The sequence below is a fragment of the Hemiscyllium ocellatum genome, chromosome 39, assembly GCF_020745735.1.
Source record: "Hemiscyllium ocellatum isolate sHemOce1 chromosome 39, sHemOce1.pat.X.cur, whole genome shotgun sequence".
NCBI classification, from domain to species: Eukaryota; Metazoa; Chordata; class Chondrichthyes; order Orectolobiformes; family Hemiscylliidae; genus Hemiscyllium; species Hemiscyllium ocellatum.
This window is the reverse complement of record NC_083439.1, coordinates 19,524,241-19,542,602: the sequence shown is the minus strand read 5'-3', so window position 1 is coordinate 19,542,602 and position 18,362 is coordinate 19,524,241. Positions and strand designations below refer to the sequence as shown.

The 18,362-nt window shown below is 41.9% G+C and overlaps 1 protein-coding gene across 2 annotated transcripts in view; it reads right to left on the bottom strand.

Annotated features, from left to right (window-relative positions):
- The window catches only part of atp8b4 (ATPase phospholipid transporting 8B4), a 258,094-nt gene that overhangs the window by 233,932 nt on the left and 5,800 nt on the right, over positions 1 to 18,362 (bottom strand). For both annotated transcript variants that reach the window (XM_060853370.1, XM_060853371.1), the window contains exon 2: positions 14,450 to 14,545. The gene's annotated coding sequence lies outside the window, so the exon portion shown is untranslated. The remainder of the gene's footprint in view (positions 1 to 14,449; positions 14,546 to 18,362) is intronic.

Here is an 18,362-nt window from a genome sequence, read left to right as displayed (position 1 = left end):
GCTTCTTAAATGGCTCAATGCAAATTTTACACATAAATGCATTAAATTCATTTCAGAGGCTGTTTGATTTTTCAAGGAGGAGGATAGAAGTTTCCCAGTTAGGCATGGGGGAGAAAAAGCTCCGACTGCTCTTCACTAGTTCAGCAAAGGAACGTTGGCCAGTGGATAACACATGTTGCTGAGATGGGGAATATGAGGACAAAGTTGTTAATCTGAACAATCACCCATGTTTCTCTCTCTACAGATTCATTTCTTTTTCTTTCAGATTTTCCAACAACTGCAGTAGTTTGCTTTTATTTCAGTGAATCAAGTCCCAGATTCCTGCAGTGATGAAGTGAAATAGACTGGTGTGTGAAATTCTCATCATCAATCTTTCACTAATTTTCCCCTTAACTCCCTACATGCAACAGTAAAATTTCAAGACAACACATTTGTTTTCTGCCAATATGAACTGTACCTGGTATCTTTTTTTTATTGACAATACAGAGCATATCCCTCAAATTTTTTGATGGTATTTATTAAACTCACTGGAATGCGCTGACAAGGCCAGCTCCTATTATCAGAGCCTAATACACACTTAGAAACAATGCATCACTTCCATTCAACACAGTAAACTATCCCAAACATACTCTGTAGAAGGGTAGTTGTACAAAATATTATTATTACAGTAAAAGTTAAATTCGGCTGTTAACCAACAATGATTGCTATTTGTATTGCCTTGTTTCAGATCTCGCCACTGGTATACGGAGGTCTGAGAATTGTGTTTTATTACAACGAGGGACAGGCAATAAATGCTGCCCAGCCATCGACACCCACATTCGACATGTGAATTTAAAATAAAATACACAATCTAAAAGGTTGAAAGCAAATTCTAGGTGAAAGTGAGGACTGCAGATGATGGATTAGAGTGGTGATGGAAAAGCACAGCAGGTCAGGCAGCATCCGAGAAGCAGGAAAAATCGACATTTCGGGCAAAAGCCCTTCATCAGGAAAGCAAATTCTGCCAAGAATTACGTGACTTTAGAGGAATAACCAGAATTGGCCTTTACAATTGGTAGCTTTTTAGCCACTGCAGAAACATAGTGCTTTTAATAACTGCAGCCAGGTAAAATGTTGTGGGACACATTTGTAATGAAGTTTTGTAATATTTTTACTCCTGCTTTGTGGTCCTGCTTATAAGTGAGGCCAGTCAGATAAACAGCCCTTGAGGTCCTGCAAGGATGATGTCCATGTAAGGATCTCCAGGCAGAAAAAAAATTGGGATGTACAACAGGACAAAGATTTCCAGTATTCTCAGTGAGTGACATCATAATGTTTTTTGAAGGGAAATAATATTTGGGACAATTCTCCAATTTCTTTTAAAATTGGAAATGGACACTTGAGTTTTGATTTTTATAAGAGCACATAGCCATCAGGCATGCATTTTCTCCAGTAGCCATAACTATTCAGCTTGAAAAGAAAAGCAGTATCCTTGAAAACTAGTCACACATAATGGCTCATTCACCTTTGACACTCAGTATAGTTTGGACCTAAGTCTCATTCCAGAGGTCACTTTGGTGCAGATCAGAGATTCCCTACAGTGTGAAGAGAGGCCAGTCAGCCCATCGAGTCTGCTCCATCCCTCTGAACAGCATCCCACCCAGATCCTCACCCTATCCCCATAACTCTGCATTTGCCATGGCTAATCCACCTAGCATCTACATCCGTAGACAGAAGTGAGGACTGCAGATGCTTGAGATTAGAGTCAAGATTAGAGTGGTGCTGGAAAAACACAGTAGGTCAGGCAGCATCCGAGGAGCAGGAAAATCAATGTTTCGGGCAAAAGTCTCATTCCTGATTTTTCCAGCACCACTTTAACCTTAACTCCACACCTGTAGACACTACAGGCAATTTCCCATGGCCAATCCGCATAACCTGCCCAACTTTGGACTATGGGAAGAAACCAGAGCACCCGTAGGAAACCAACGCAGATGTCGGGAAAATATGCAAAATCCATACAGACAGTCACCCAAGGCTGGAATTGAACGTAGGACCCTGGCGCTGTGAGACAGCAGTACTCATCACTGAGCTTAAGGGAATGTTGCAGAAATGCCATGTATTTTGGACAAGTTGTTAAACTGAGGTCCCATCTACTTTTTCAGGTAGACATAAGGGATCCTATTGTTATTGTGAAGGAGAATAAGGTAATTATTGTGACTTGTTCACTATCTATTATTTACACAAAGTCACAAGCATCAGATTATCTGATTGTTCTCTACATTGCCAGATATGGAGAGTTTCTGGTGTACAAATCAGCTTCCAGATTACACCAGTAACTAGACTTCAAAGTACTTAACCGACTGCGAGGTGCTTTGGGACATCAAACAGTTCTGAATGTGCTGTATAAATGCAAAAGATTTTTAAAATGTATTTTAACAACATCGTCCAAAGAATTCCTCACAATACTAATATTAGCAACCTATATCATATGCCGCCTGACCTGCTGCCCTTCTCCTTTGATGCTGCCTGACCTGCTGCGCTTTTCCAGCAACACATTTTTAAAACCTTTACCATAAAGCTCTCTACTTAGCATACAAACCTTGTCCAGCAGTCGGACACAGCTATGATAACCAGCAAGTGGCTTTCAATTATCTAACACCAACGAAATTATGGAGGGGAATACTTCATTGTTTAAGCAACCCAGTTAATAATACTGTACTGTTCATTGGTCCCTATCGTGTAAATGTCCAGTACAATCATTTCAAGTCTACAAGAAATGCTAGTTCACTTTGTTTCTTTAAATTATTAAAGAGTTTCCAGTTTTAAATCTGAGGGGTCAGGGCTATTCCTATGGACAGGATGGAGGTTTTCCACAAAGTGATCATTCAGTCTGCTTTTGGTCTTGAGTGAAAGGGAGACCACATTATGAGCAGTGAATACAGGAATCTGGACTGAAAGAAGCGCAAGTGAAATGTTGCTTTATCTGGAAGGTGTTTGGAAGCTTGGACCTGGGGGATGGATGCGGTCAATGGGCAAGTGTTACACCTTCTGCAATCATATGGGTAGGTGTCATTGGGGAGTGACGGAGGAGTGGACCAAGGTCTACTGGACAATACAGCCAAATGGATAATTATTTAGACTGTGAAGCTTTGCATGAGAAATCGGAAAACTTTGGTAAGTGTAAGTTGTGTCTAATAATAGATTTAAAAAGAAAGGTCTTAATAAGATAAGTCTAAGTAAACAAACCGGGTAAACCACAATCATGTCCTGGCCAATTAAATGAAAACACATGTCACATTACAACACGCGGTTATAATATTTTCTACTGAAAGCATTCATGACTTTTCCAGTTTATTTTAATTGCTGCATAATTTATTTAATATTATCCTGGAGTTTTAACAAAAAATCTAACTGAACAATTTTCAGTAGAGGGATCAACAAATATACAGGCATCAGCAAACATATGGACAGTTAGGAAGCAAAACAAAAATTATTTATGATTAAGCTTAATACCTGGAGCCCCAAAATTCTCAACTTATTAGTCTCTTCAAAAGGCTAAATGAAAAACCAAAAAGAAACCAGGTAGTAATCACGAGTCAGTCAGAAATAGAAGGCTAATTAGGATTGAGAAGTAAGAATTTGAGGACTTAACTGCCAAAGACTGGATGACTCTGCTCTCGGGATACAATAAGCAGATGATCAGCTCCCCAGTCAATACAAGGGAGGTGAGTTATCTAAATTAGTGTTCAAAGAAAGCAATGATATTCATGTAATATTACTAAATTGCCAGATCCAACAGCTTTTAAATACCATATGTACTCGTGTAATGGTCAAATTTTTAAAATCTACTTTTTAAGGTTAAATTTTTGGGATGGACTATTGCATGGATACTACTTTTGAATGGTTTATATTCATGCCCATCAAAATTCATAAAGTATTATGAGCAGAAATTATGCTGCAACTGTACAAAACACTAGCGAAGGGCTTTTTCCCAAAACGACGATTTTCCTGCTCCTCGGATACTGCCTGACCTGCTGTGCTTTTCCAGCACCATTCTAGTTTAAACTCTGGTTTCCAGCATCCGCAGTCCTCATTTTTGCCTAAAACACTAGCGCGAGACACTTGGAATATTGTGTACAGTTCTGGTCGCCATATTTCGGGAAGGATGTGGAAGCATTGGAAAAGGTGCAGAGGAGATTCACGAGGATGCTGCCTAGTCTGGAGGGAAGTCGTTATGAGGAAAGGCTGAGAGACTTGGGTCTGTTCTCATTGGCAAGAAGGAGGCTAAGAGGGGATTTGATAGAGACATATAAGATGATCAGAGGATTAGATAGGGTAGACAGAGAAAGTCTTTTTCCTAGAATGATGACGTAGGCTTGTATGAAAGGGCATACTACAATTTGAGGGGTGATAGATTTAAGACAAATGTCAGAGGCAGGTTCTTTACTCAGAGAGTGGTAAGGGTGTAGAATGCTTTACCTGCCAATGTAGTTAACTCAGGCACATTAGGAAGATTTAAACAATCCTTGAATAAGCACATGGATGATGATGGGATAGTGTAGGGGGACGAACTGAGAATAGTTCATGGGTTGGTGCAACATTGAGGGCCGAAGGGCCTGTTCTGCGCTGTATTGTTCTATGTTCATCCATCCAGCCTTGTGAATGCACATGGATGTCAATTACTTTTGGAAATTTCTCCTTTGGCAAGGTTTTTCCTCTGAAAAACAGCGATCGGTTTTAACTTAGCACTACTAGCCATGCGAGAAAGAACTAAAGTAAACCTATTCTTTTCACGGCCAGGGGTTCTCACCAACTCTATTTGTTCTCCTTTTAGGTTCGCAGTTCAATCCTTCAGTATGTTGAGTCCATGTTTCCAACACATGATAAAACTTGCAGCCTTCTTTCTGCCAATTTCTGATTGCAAACTGGTGAAACTGTAACATATTCTCATTCAGCAGCCCAGTTTTTGTGCCATCTTGGTTCTCTGTTGCCTTCTCGTACATCATCCAGCACTTGCCTTAAAATCCGAAATTCCATCCTTCTTTGATTCATCTCCTGCATGGATTCAGATGGTTTCACGACTAACACAATTTCCATTTTGACAATTTTCAAGTCCCCACTCAGCAACTTTTTTCCTCCAATTGTGGTCACTTACTCGGTCTACCTCTGTCACCACACTTTGTTTTAGCATTGTTTGAAACTAGTTTGATATCTTCCCTTCAGCCTCTCACAAATTTCTCTGAAACACAAAATTCTCTTGCTGCTACACAGCTATTTGTCTTCTCTGCAACTTCAATCATCTTCAGTTCAAATGCTGCTGGACATTTTTTGTATTTTTGGAGGGCATTTTTACACAAAATGAAGAAGAAATTTCAAAACCTCAACTAGATATGTGACTGGATTCCATGAGATTGGTTGTCAACTGACTCTTTTTGTGCCAAATTGTACATCAAATCACATACTAGCATGAAAATAAAATGCATATCCTCATCGTAACATTTAGGTATGGGATATTAACTTGACTCACAAATGTTGATCTATTATCTGTGAAGAACTAGGGTTGACTTTTATATGAGATTGACTGTTACTCATGTGTATACAGAAGTCTTAAATTTGCTCTTTACAATGTTGTATATTTGATAAATTATGTGCATTAATATTACCTTGTTACACAACAATTTGGCCTCCATCCCAAAACAGAAGTGTACGAAAAGTATACATAACACAACGTAATTCAGTCATTGACAATATATGGGAGAATGAAATGTGTCAAACCCATAAATTCCACAACAGCCCTTCATATTTTTAACATGAGCATCATCTTTTGCGATCTTTGGCCTCAATTACAAATCATTTTTAGTTTTTGTTTTAATTATAAATATTTGGCAGTTCAACTAGTTGACGGCAAAGGAGTTGATTTGTAGTTGACAGTTAATCAGTCTCCCAGTTCACAAAATCGTCTGAACAACGATTATGCCAGTTCTATCAATCAAGTCTTCCATTTGCTCTAGTATTTATAACTAACTCATCAGCTGAGAGGAGAAAATGTTCATGTGATTGAACAACAGCGAATTTGCAAAGCATGAACAGTGATTTTTTTTGAGTGAGTGAAGAAAAACTATTCAAAGAAATCTGAATCATTGACTTATTATAAAGACAAAAGAAAAGTAGCTTGTCTTTCTTTGGGAGTTTCCAGATATCTGTTATTTAAAGAGACCTGATGAACAACCACCTGAAGAAGGAGCATCGCTTCGAAAGCTCTTGCTTCCAAATTGGACCAAAACGTGGTGTTGTGTGATTTTTTTTTTACTTTACTTAAAAGAAGGCAAAGACTTCATCATAGGACAGATAACTGAGGTCACACTGTCAGTACAAAACACTAAACACAGTGAAAGTTGGAAATCTGAAACAAACACAGACTGCTGGAGAAACTCAGTAGGTTCTGGCAGCCTTTGTGAAAAGGGAAACAGAATGAGTGATTTTGACTCTGGGAAGAATCAGAGATGAACCTAGTGCTTTCCCTTCACTGTCAGCATTCCACTGGGATCATTCCCTCTGTAACACCTGTGGAACACCTCTGTTCTGTCCATTGGAATAACCCTGACCTTCCTGTTGCTTGCCATTTCAATAAAACATGTTAACGTTTCTGTTCTGGGCCTGCTGCAATGTTCCAACAAAGGATAATGCCAGCTTCAGAAACAACTTCTCATTTTCCTTCAGGCACATTACAGCTTCAAGGTCTCAGTGTTGAAACCAATCTGGGCGTCCTCCAGTTTTTTTTACATTCTCTTCCCCCATGGTTATGTTGTGCTTGTACTTTGTTTATTTTGTACTTTGTAGCAAGGAACTAATTCCTTCCATTTCAACCTTAATTTACATCCTTTTTACATTTCTCTTCCTTTTCTTTTTGACTACTAACAGCTCCTTTGTCTTTTGCATTTGGCCTCCATACCATCTGCTGTCTTGCTCTTACCCTGCTTCTGTTAAAAGGACAAAATGGAGCCTATTTTCCAATACTTTTCATTCTGAAGAATGGCCATACCAGACTTGAAACATGAACTCGGTTTCTCTCTCTACAGCCGCTGCCAAACTGGCTGATTTTCTCCAGTCTCCATCTTTGGTATAAAACTCTACTGATTGTAATGAGGCTGGCCTGGTGGATGCCATGGAGTATGAGATCCCTGACCGAGTCTGTTAACCCTGGGCCAATCAGGGAACCCGGGATGACATATCAGAAACAGTATCCTCCAGTTCTATTTTGATTTAATCCCCGCCCTCCCCTTCACTGTTTGATCACACAGCATTGCCCTTTGATGTGAAGGGCACTGCTTGTCACAGGCCACTCGGGTGTTTCCTCTCTTCCTGGTGGTGGAAACCGAATAAAGATTCGTGCACCTTGTGTCTTTCACTGTGTCTCACACCTGCACACACACATCATGGGTGCTGGGGAAAATAAGCACTACCGCAGTTAGGTGGCAGTGTGGGAGTTAAAGGGAAAAAAAGAAAAATAAATAATTAAACAGGAGGGTCAGAAGTTTGGCTCACTGAGAGCTGGCTCTGAGGAAGCTGGATCAGTGTCAAGGGAAAAAAAAATAAGCAAGAGTATCCTCCAACTCTATTTTGATTTAGTCCCTGCCTTTCCCTTCACTGTTTTGATCACACAGGCATTGCCCTTTGATGTGAAGGGCACTGCTTGTCACTGGCCACTTGGGTGTTTTCCTATTTTCCTGGTGGTGGAAATTAAATAAAGATTCATGCACCTTGTGTCTCTCACTGTGTCTCACACCTGCACATACACAACATGGGGGCTGGGGAAAAAAATAAGCACTAAAAAAAAACAGGTATGTCAGAGGTTCTGTTCACTCTGAGGGAGCTGGATCAGGGTCATGAAAAAAGAAAATAAAAAAATTTTTAAAAAATAAAGAAGAGTATCCTCCAATTCTATTGTGATTTAATCCCTGCCCTCCCCTTCACTGTTTGATCACACAGCATTGCCCTTTGATGTGAAGGGCACTGCTTGTCACTGGCCACTTGGGTGGGGCCGCACGGTGGCACAGTGGTTAGCACTGCTGCCTCACAGCGCCAGGGACCTGGGTTCAATTCCCACCTCAGGCGACTGACTGTGTGGAGTTTGCACGTTCTCCCCGTGTGTGCGTGGGTTTCCTCCGGGTGCTCCGGTTTCCTCCCACAGTCCAAAGATGTGCGGGTCAGGTGATTTGGCCATGCTAAATTGCCCGTAGTGTTAGGTAAGGGATAAATGTAGGGGTATGGGTGGGTTGCGCTTCGGCGGCTCGGTGTGGACTTGTTGGGCCGAAGGGCCTGTTTCCACACTGAAAATAATCTAATCTAATCTATCTTCCTGGTGGTGGAAATTGAATAAAGGTTTGTTCATCTTGTGTCTCTCACTGTGTCTCACACCTGCACACACACAACATGGGGGGCTGGGGAAAAAAATTACCACTGCCGCAGTTAGGCTATAGTGTGGGGTAATAAAGAAAAAGAAAGAATAGAAAAAAAATTAAAAATAAACAAGAGTATGGCACTGGAAAAGCACAGATAGCCAGGCAGCATCTGAGAAGCAAAAGAGTCGATGTTTCAAGAATAAGCTCTTCATCAGGAGTGTGGAGGGCGGGGTGGAGGGAAACTGCCCAAGGGGGCGGAGATCAATGGGAGAGGGATGGGGCTGGAGGTGTAGTTGAAGTGTTCAGCCCAGGGAGATGGGGTTAATTGCTGGGCATGTCCCGGAGACATTCTCTGAAACATCAATTCCCTCCCCCACTCCATCAAGGACACCCACATCCTGGGCCTCCTCCACCACCAAACTCTAACCATCCGACATCTGAAGGAAGAACGTCTCATCTTCTGCCTTGGGACTCTCCAACCACATTGGATCAATGTCGATTTCACCAGTTTCCTCATCTCTCCTCCCCACACCTTATCCCAGTTCCAACCCTCCAACTCAGCACCACTCTCTTGAACAGTCCTATTTTTCCGTCTTTCTTCCCACCTCCATTCCGACCGATCACCATCATCCCCCACCTTCATCTATCATCTACCCAGCTACCTCCCCCCAGTCCCAACCCCCCCTCCCATTTATCTCTCAGACCCCTTGGATCCCCCCCCCCCCCCCACCACATTCCTGATGATGAGCTTATGCCAAAAATGCTGACTCTCCTGCTCCTCAGATGCTGCCTGACTGGCTGTGCTTTTCCAGCACTGCACTTTTTGACTCTGATCTCCAGCATCGACAGTCCTCACCCTCTCCCAGATATAAACAGGAGTCTCAGAGAGTTTCCTTACTCCAGGGACTGGCTGTTACCCAAATAGTCAAAGTCCATGATGGTGCAAATGTAAATAAAAGGTCAGTTAGTGATGGGATACCGGCCTCCACAGAGTGATTTCAAAAACGTTAATGGGAAAATTAAAATTTTGCCTTTGCCATTACACAGAGATTCAGTCTCCCGTACATGAACTTATCAGTGAATGTAACAGACAATAACTTATAGGGGTTTGATAGATAGCTTTAACATATGAATCCTTACAAACCCATTGCCACATGGAAAATCTAAAGGTCTCACAAGCATTACATTCCAACCTTAGTCTTTGAACATATTTATTTTATTCATTCATGGGATGAGGGCACCACTGGCCAGGCAAGCATTTCATGCCCATCCCTAATTACCCAGAGGGCAGATAAGAGTCAACCACATTGCTGTGGGTCTGGAGTCACTTGTAGGCCAGACCTGGCAAGGACTCTCAAGGACATCAGTGAACCAGAAGCGTTGTTCCAACAATTGACAATGGACTTGTCGTCACCATTAGACTCTTAATCCCAAATTTCTTTTACTGAATTCCAATTCTACCACCTGCCATGGCTGAATTTGAACCCAGGTTCCCAAAACATTACCTGGGTCTCTGGATTAATATCTTCGAGGAAAAAGTGAGGTCTGCAGGTGCTGGAGATCAGAGCTGAAAATGTGCTGCTGGTTAAAGCGCAGCAGGTCCGGCAGCATCCAAGGGAAAGGAAATTCAACGTTTCGGGCATAAGCCCTTCATTCCTGATGAAGGGCTTATGCCCAAAACGTCGAATTTCCTGTTCCTTGGATGCTGCCTGACCTGCTGCGCTTTAACTAGCAACAGATTTTCATCTCTGGATTAATATTACAGCGATAAAACCATGAGGCCATCACTTCTCCTTCACAGTATAATACATGAAACTGTCCTGAAGGTCATGGTCAATCAAATTGTAATTATACTGCCACTTTTCCACATATCCAAGATGTTGGCTTTCATAGTGAAAGGATTTGAGTACAGGAGCAGGGATGTCTAACTGCAGTTGGACAGGGCCTTGATGAGACCATGACTGGTGTATTTTGTGCAATCTTGCCCTACATATCTGAAGAAGGATGCTCTGACTATTGAGGAAGTGTAACAAAGAATTTACCAGATTGATTCTTGGGATGGCAGGTCTGACATATGGAGACAGACTGGAGCAGTTAGGACTGTATTTACCGGACTTTAGAGTAATGGTGGTCTCATCGAAACATATAAAATATCAACAAAACCAGAAAAGGCAAACACAGGAAGGATGTTCCCAATGACTGGCAAGTGCAGAACAAGGATTGATAGTGTAAGGATTGGTGGTAGGGCACTTAGGACTAAGATGAGGAGAAATGTCTTCACCCAGACAGTGATGAGCCTGTGGCATTCTCTGCCATAGAAAGCACTTAAGGCCAAAACACTAAATGTTTTCAGGAAGGAATCAGATATAATTCTTAGGGATAAAGGGATCAATAGTTATGGGGAGAATGCAGGAACATGGTACTGAATTGAGTGATCACATTTAGATAGCACAAAGATAGGTGGAGAAACAGGTTATGTTGAGGAGGCAGGGAGACTGAGAAAGACTTGGACAGGCTCGGATAGTGGGCAAAGTAGTGGCAGATGGAATACAATCTGGGGCAGCACAGTGGCTCAGTGGTTAGCACTGCCAGGGTCCCAGGTTCAGTTCCAACCTTGGGTGACTGTCTGTGTGGAGTTTGCACATTCTCCAAGTGTCTGTGTGGGTTTCCTCTGGGTGCTCCAGTTTCCTCCCACAGTGCAAAGATATGCAGGTCAGGTGACTTGGCCATGCTAAATTGCCCATAGTGTTAGTTGCATTAGTCAGAGGGAAATGGGTCTGGGTGGGTTACTCTTCAGAGGGTCGGTGTGGACTGGTTGGACTGAAGGGCCCGTTTCCATGCTGTAGGGAATCTAATCAAATCTGCAATGTGGGAAAGTGTGAGGTTGTGCGCTTTGGTAGGAAGAATAGAAATGTAAATTATTTTCTAAATGGGGAAAGCCTACAGAAATCTGAAGCAAAAAGATACTGAGGAGTCCTAGTTCTGGATTCTCTTAAAGTTAATATGACGGTTCAGTTGGCAGTTTGTAAGGCAAATGTAATGTTAGCATTCATTTCAAAATGGATAGAATACTGCAGCAGGGTTATACTGCTGAGGGTGTATACAGCTCTGGTCAGATCGCATTTGAAATATTGCGTGCAGTTTTGGGCCCCAAATTTAAGGAAGGTTGTGCTGACATTGGAGGGGATCCAGAGGAGGTTCACAAGAATGATCCCGGGGATGAAAGGCTTGTCATGTGAGAAACATTCAAGGGCTCTGGGTCTGTACGGGATGGAGTTTAGAAGGATGAGAGAATGATCTCATGAAGACTTGGATACAATGGATGTGGAGAAGTGTACCCACTTGTAGGCCAGACTAGGACCCAAGGGCATAGCCACAGAGTGAAGGGACAACACTTCCGAACTGAGATGAGGAGGAATTTCTTCAGCTCGATGGTGGTGAATCTGTGAAATGCATGCTACAGACAGTTATTAAATGGATCGAAGTCAGTGATAGATAGGCTCTTGATTAGTATGGGGATCAAAGGTTACGGGGAGAAGACAGGAGAATGAGATTGAGAAAGATATCAGCCATGATCGAATGATGGTATAGACTCAACGGGCTGAATGGCCTAATTCTACTTCTGTATCGTATGGACAGTTCTGATCATTTTGCATGACAGCAGGCTTGAAGACTCAAACAAGCCACTATTCTCCTATTTCCTAAGCTTCTATGTTTTTCTACCAAGCTGAGTGCCGAAGTAGGACTCAGGACTCAGGACTCAGGACTCAGGACTCAGGACTCAGGACTCAGGACTCAGGACTCAGGACTCAGGACTCAGGACTCAGGACTCAGGACTCAGGACTCAGGACTCAGGACTCAGGACTCAGGACTCAGGACTCAGGACTCAGGACTCAGGACTCAGGACTCAGGACTCAGGACTCAGGACTCAGGACTCAGGACTCAGGACTCAGGACTCAGGACTCAGGACTCAGGACTCAGGACTCAGGACTCAGGACTCAGGACTCAGGACTCAGGACTCAGGACTCAATCTGATTCTTGTGTATACTAAAGAGTATTAGTACAAAACTGGTTACCTTACATTAATTTCAGAAAGACAAATTACAACCCCAACAAAAACAGAAGTTGAGGAAAAAGCTCAGCAAGTTTGGCAGCATCAGTGAGGAGAATTCAGAGTTAACATTTTGGATCCAGTAACCCTTCCTCAGAACCTTCCTCAAATTATAACCCCAAACTGAATTGCCACCATACTATAGTTCTGACAACCATACTCTTCAGATTACAGTTGCAAGTTAGTTGACAAAGATCAAAAGAGGAAGGTAAGGAAAATTGTTTGACCTGACTCAGCATTCATGGAGCAGGCTATTATATTGTCTGTTAAGGTGTGTGTCACAGCCTTGCCTCTGAGGCAGAAGTTTCAGGTTCAGAGCTCCAGGGCATAAAGTTGAAGGAAATGGTCAACAAAATTGAATATCAATCTGCAAATCCATCAAATGTACACCAATAAGCTGGTAAAAGCAGGAGGGGTTCCAGGTCAGTAAGAGGAGGGAAAGAAAATAGAAGCCTCCATCAGCACTATTCGTAGCTCTGGAAAAGTGTATGTTGCCACAGTTCTTTGGCAGATCAGTTAGCCTAATGATTTGGATGGTATGTGGATCAGATTTGTGCCAACAGTGTGGAGACTGATGCCTGTTCTGGCCGGAGTTTAATTTGGAATTTGCCTTCTTGCCCTAATTGTGGTGAGGATTATACTGCTGTGGGTCAGCTGTCAAAATATTCGGAAATAGAACTCAAGTAGTAGTTATCTAAGATATTCAGTTTTCTGAAAAGGAGAAGACCATATGGCCCCTCTAGCCTGGTTTGCTTTTCTATCGGACCATAGCTGATATGACTCTCAATAAACCTTTGCTCCGTATCTCTTTGGTCTCTGACTAAACAAACAGTTCTCAGTTTCAGTTTTAAAAATCAATAATCAATCAAGCCTCAATTGCTGCTTAACAGAAGAGAGTTCCAAACATCCACCACCTTTTGCATTAGGAAGCATTCCCTAAATTTACTCCTGAAAGATTTGTTTCTCATTTTTAAACACTGTCTCAATCCAAGGTGCCCCAATCAGCAAAAATACATTTGAAGCTTCTAAAATCTAACAAACACAGCTCTAGTCATGTTAACTCTTCCCTTAATTTAGTTTTGCCTTGAATGAATTTGTGGTTTCAAACAAAAAGTAGTAACAAACTTGTAACAAAACAATGAAAATTCACTTCTATTTCTCTTCCAAATTAATTATTCCCAATAACAGACCCAGATTTCTTTATTTACACTTTTTAGTTTTCCCCTCAATCCTGGTCTACCTTTTAATCATTGTATCCTTCTGTATTCCAGTATATTTATTTAAAGTGTCTCCCTCAGTTACCTCATTTCAAGATGTCCAATTTCATCAGTTTTTTATTCATGCCCTCATCTTTGCTATACCAAAGGTCAGTTTTCTGGTCCTTTTAAGGACTGTCAGCTTCCTTCATGTTCAGCTCGTTCTTAAATACCTCAAACCAGCAGCACAAGAACAAGCCATACAGTCCAACTGGTCCATGCCAGCATCGATGTTCGACATGAGCCCAGCCCCCATTTTTTAATGTAACCCTGCCAGCAAAAGACGATAGTGTATGTGATTTGAACAGTGTCTCAGACTCATAATCTTAGCACCATGGACTAACTATCTGAAGCAGCCTCCAAATTACATTTGCTGACCAAAAAGCAGACAGTTAATATGTGGGCTAATCTCAGTGTTACTGCTAATAATTATACAAAAATGTTAGCTGCCTATGACCATCACTGAACTATCACACCAGTATATAATCTTCACCATATAAAGAGGTGTGACTAATGAAAGCTATCATCTTAATTTACAGACCTATTTACAAGCTCTGAAAACTACATTCGTCAACTTAATGCAGCACTATTTAATTCCTGAGTGTGTTCCTCCTGCCTGAACCACTTCATTTATAAAGTGATGGCAATAACCAATAAATACAGCACTGCTTATTGAAATTATATCAAGCTTTGGAGCTTACCTGAATGGAATATAGAAGTTTGCGATGAGGACATGCCAATAACCACGAAAAGGCACTGGATCAGTTCACTGACAGAGTTGGATTTGGGCTTTCTGGCTGTGAGGAAAAGAAAAATGAAAATGTGAAATAGTAGTCATGATTTGGAGATGCTGCTGTTGGACTGGGGTGTACAAAGTTAAAAATCACACAACACCGGATTATAGTCCAACAGCTTTATTTGAAGCTCTAGCTTTCGGAGTGCTGCTCCTTCATCAAGTGGTTGTGAAGAATAAGATTGTAATTTGTAGCAAAAGTTTACAGTGTGATGTAACTGAAATTATATATTGAAAAAGACCTGAATTCTTTGTTAAGTCTCTCATCTTTTAGAATGACCATGTCAGTTTCAGTTGTTTCATAACAAAACGTTTTTAAAAGTTACATTCTCAAGTGTACTTTAACAATTGGTGTTATGGCAGCCCAGGTAATGTATTGAATGAGTTAGCTTCCCTAGGTGAGCAAAGTAAACTTTACTCAAAAACTGCATGAATCCATGTAAGATTCTGTAAATCCGTTTTTTAGATTAGAATCAGTCTGACCATTGTGGCACAGACAGCCCCACACAGGAAAGTTCACACCTTCAATGCATTATCTGGGCCAACATGACACCAATTGTTCAAGTTCACTTGAGAATGTAGCCTTTTAAAAAAAGTTTTGCGATTTACATATGAAAGAACTGAAATCAACATGGTCATTCGAAAAGATGAGAGACTTAACAAACAATCCAATATATAATTTCAGTTCTTCAATATATAATTTCAGTTCCATCATACTGTAAACATTTGCTATAAATTCTGTGTCTTACAATCTTATACTCCGCAAAACCTGATGAAGGAGCAGCGCTCCGAAAGCTAGTGCTTCCAAATAAACCTGTTGGACTATAACCTGACATTGTGTGATTTTTAATTGTGAAACAGTAGAAAGCAGTGGCTTATTTTTTCCTCAGACTTTTAAAAACTACAACTTGGACACCTGCACTCTCTGATTTCAACAGTTTTGCGTCCACTGTCTTTTGTGCACCTAAACAGCTCTGGAGTTAGAGCAAGGAATCTCTGTCAGTATCCCTGAATTCTTCAATAACAAAAGGAAACGCCAAAAACTGGAATACTTTGTGGACATCAGGAACAATGACGTTTTGGTTTCCCTTTGCTTTTATCGAAGTAATTAATGAGACAGAAATACAATATCTCAAAGAGCTCTGAATAACTGGAGTTCTTTTGACCCATTTTCCAGCGTAACAGAGGTTAACAGAACAAACCAGAGTGTTAAAGCTGAAACTTCTCTTGCAGAGTAGCATTAAGGAATTGACTGACTGTGAATCAACATAAGAATGTTTGTGCTGGAATCAGCACACATTGTAAATGATTCATCCACTCCAGCTCAAACTCAAGCTGCACAACAAGAAAAGGTACATAGTGAATTCAACACATTCCTTTAGCACCTGGAAAGGAATTCATCCAATGATTCCTATGAGTTCTAAGAACTCGATTTCATTGAGGAGCTTCAATGAAAGACCAGATTTTACATTATAAAAGATGATTTCAAAAGTGAGGAAATGATAGTTTAATTATGCTGAGGCTTGCTTAGACCTACCTAGAAAACTGGGGGCAAAGAGATATACTGCCCTGGGGAACAGTTCAGGGCATACCTACTGGAATTTTATCATGATATCAGAACTTAGAAAACAAGGTTGTATAAACGTAAATCGTATCCTCTTGAAGTTAAAAGGTTGATTAGCCAGGATACTTATAGGGTGGAATTTTTCCATTTTCAAAGGGCTTTGTTGAGTGAGATTCATGGCCCCCAGCCGGTCATGGCTTGAAAAACCTTTCTTACGCAATCACCCACTCTTCACCTCATGAATGATGTAGCTGGGCTTTTCAAAGTCCTTCTCTTTGGCATTGTACAGCAGGACAGGGTGAAAGTGCCAGGAACTTGTGGTGTTTCTCCGGCTGGAACTAAAGTTAAAGTCCAGCTGGACAGTGCAAACTAGAAACTGCTCCCTACCCTGTGGCACTTCACTGAAAGCATGGCCAAGAGAGGAAGGCCAGCTCCCTGCTTCACAGACAGGGACCCGAGAGGGCTAGTGAAGAGGAAATAGAGCTTTTCCCAGCTGATCACCACAGGAGGCTTGGACCCAGATGGTTCCCCAGCAGTGCAGTGTCCTGGGTTTAAAAGGTACACGCAGCACTGCAGGAAGGTCAGTGACCTTCTGTGCTCTGCAGGGAGAGTACAACTCTCTTCTCTCTATTACATCACGTTCACAGGGCCACCACTTGCCCTAACTCTGCCACCACAGACACCTCTTACTAAGTCTCATGGACTGCAACTGTCACTAATGTATACCCCATGTCTACTCAATGCCTCTCACACGCTCCCAAACTGCTAATCCTTTCAACCCTCAGTGCTTTCTCCTTGCTTACTGAGGACACCTCTCCTGCTCTTGTGTCAACACTAATCACTTATCCAAACATTTCCATCATTTCTCAATGCCTCAATTTGTCTGATTCAGGAAATATGGCTCATCCCAAGGCAGATGGCTCCACAAGTGTAATCCCTGGTCAGATTTCACTTGCTGTACAGGACTAGCCTATGACCCAGTCTCTGGATGGCAGGACCACACATCCCCCAGACTCTGGTAGAACTGAACACCTGACTGACTGTGACCAAACTCCTTGAATTGAATCAGACAAACCTGTGATTGACTGTGGCAGTATCCCCTAACTATCATGGCCCCCTCCACCTCACTAAAGATTAGCTGCCCCTCTCATGTTGCCATTTGCTTAAAGCACGTGCAGTATGTTTGCCCTGTGTGCTGCTGACACTTGTTGGAGCTGTTACGTTAACGCACCATACAACAAGAATTCAGCTCCCTTGATTGTTCCTCATCATTACTAGCTACCTGTCTCTCCTTCTGTGCTAAAAAGCAACTTAATAAACAGGAGGTGGTGATGGCCTAGCAGTATTATCGTGATACTATTAATTCAGAGGCCAAGGTAACATCCGAGGGACCTGGTTTTGAATCCCATCATGTCAGATAATGGAATTTGAATTTGATAAAAATCTGGAAGTAAGAGTCTACGTCAGGAAATACCCATTCACCATTCCCTCACTTTGGAGGGAACTGTTGTCTTGGCCTGATCTTGCCTACATATGACTTAAGACCCCCAGCAATGTGGTTGATTCTTAACTGCCATCTGGACCATTAGAGATGGGCAATAAATGCTGAGCTAGAGGCTGGTACAAGTGCAACATTTAAGAGGCATCTGGGTGGGTATATGAATAGGAAGGGTTTGGAGGGATATGGGCCGGGTGCCGGCAGGTGGGACTAGATTGGGTTGGGATATCTGGTCGGCATGGACGAGTTGGACTGAAGGGTCTGTTTCCATGCTGTACATCTCTATGACTCTAGTAGCGACATCTGTATCCCACAAACAAATGAAAAAAAAGGCGCCTCCAAATATTTGCGTGCTTCGAAAGAAATAAATGCAAGGACTAAAAGGTACATTGCATATGCAGAGCTGAATGTGTGCCTCATCGCATCAGTCATCTAGCAGAAGCATGCGAGTCATATATGTGTCCCTGAACTCCACAGTAAAGTGCTGAAGGCCTGGAGGGGTGTGAGAGTTGGTCTGAGAACAGGCATGATGATTTGGTCAGCCTGGGGGTTTGGGGCTGCGGATTTATGTGGACGTTAGTTTGAGGAGCTTGGTGTCCGTGCAGTATGCGTGTGTTGAAGACAGAATTGGATGAAGCAACTGACAAACCGCAGCCACCTATGTGTCAGAAATTTGTGCTGGCTAGTTTCTCAGGAAAGGGAGAAGAGAATTGGAAGTGGTGTAGAAATAAGGTGAGCTGAACTATCAGTGAGATGTGA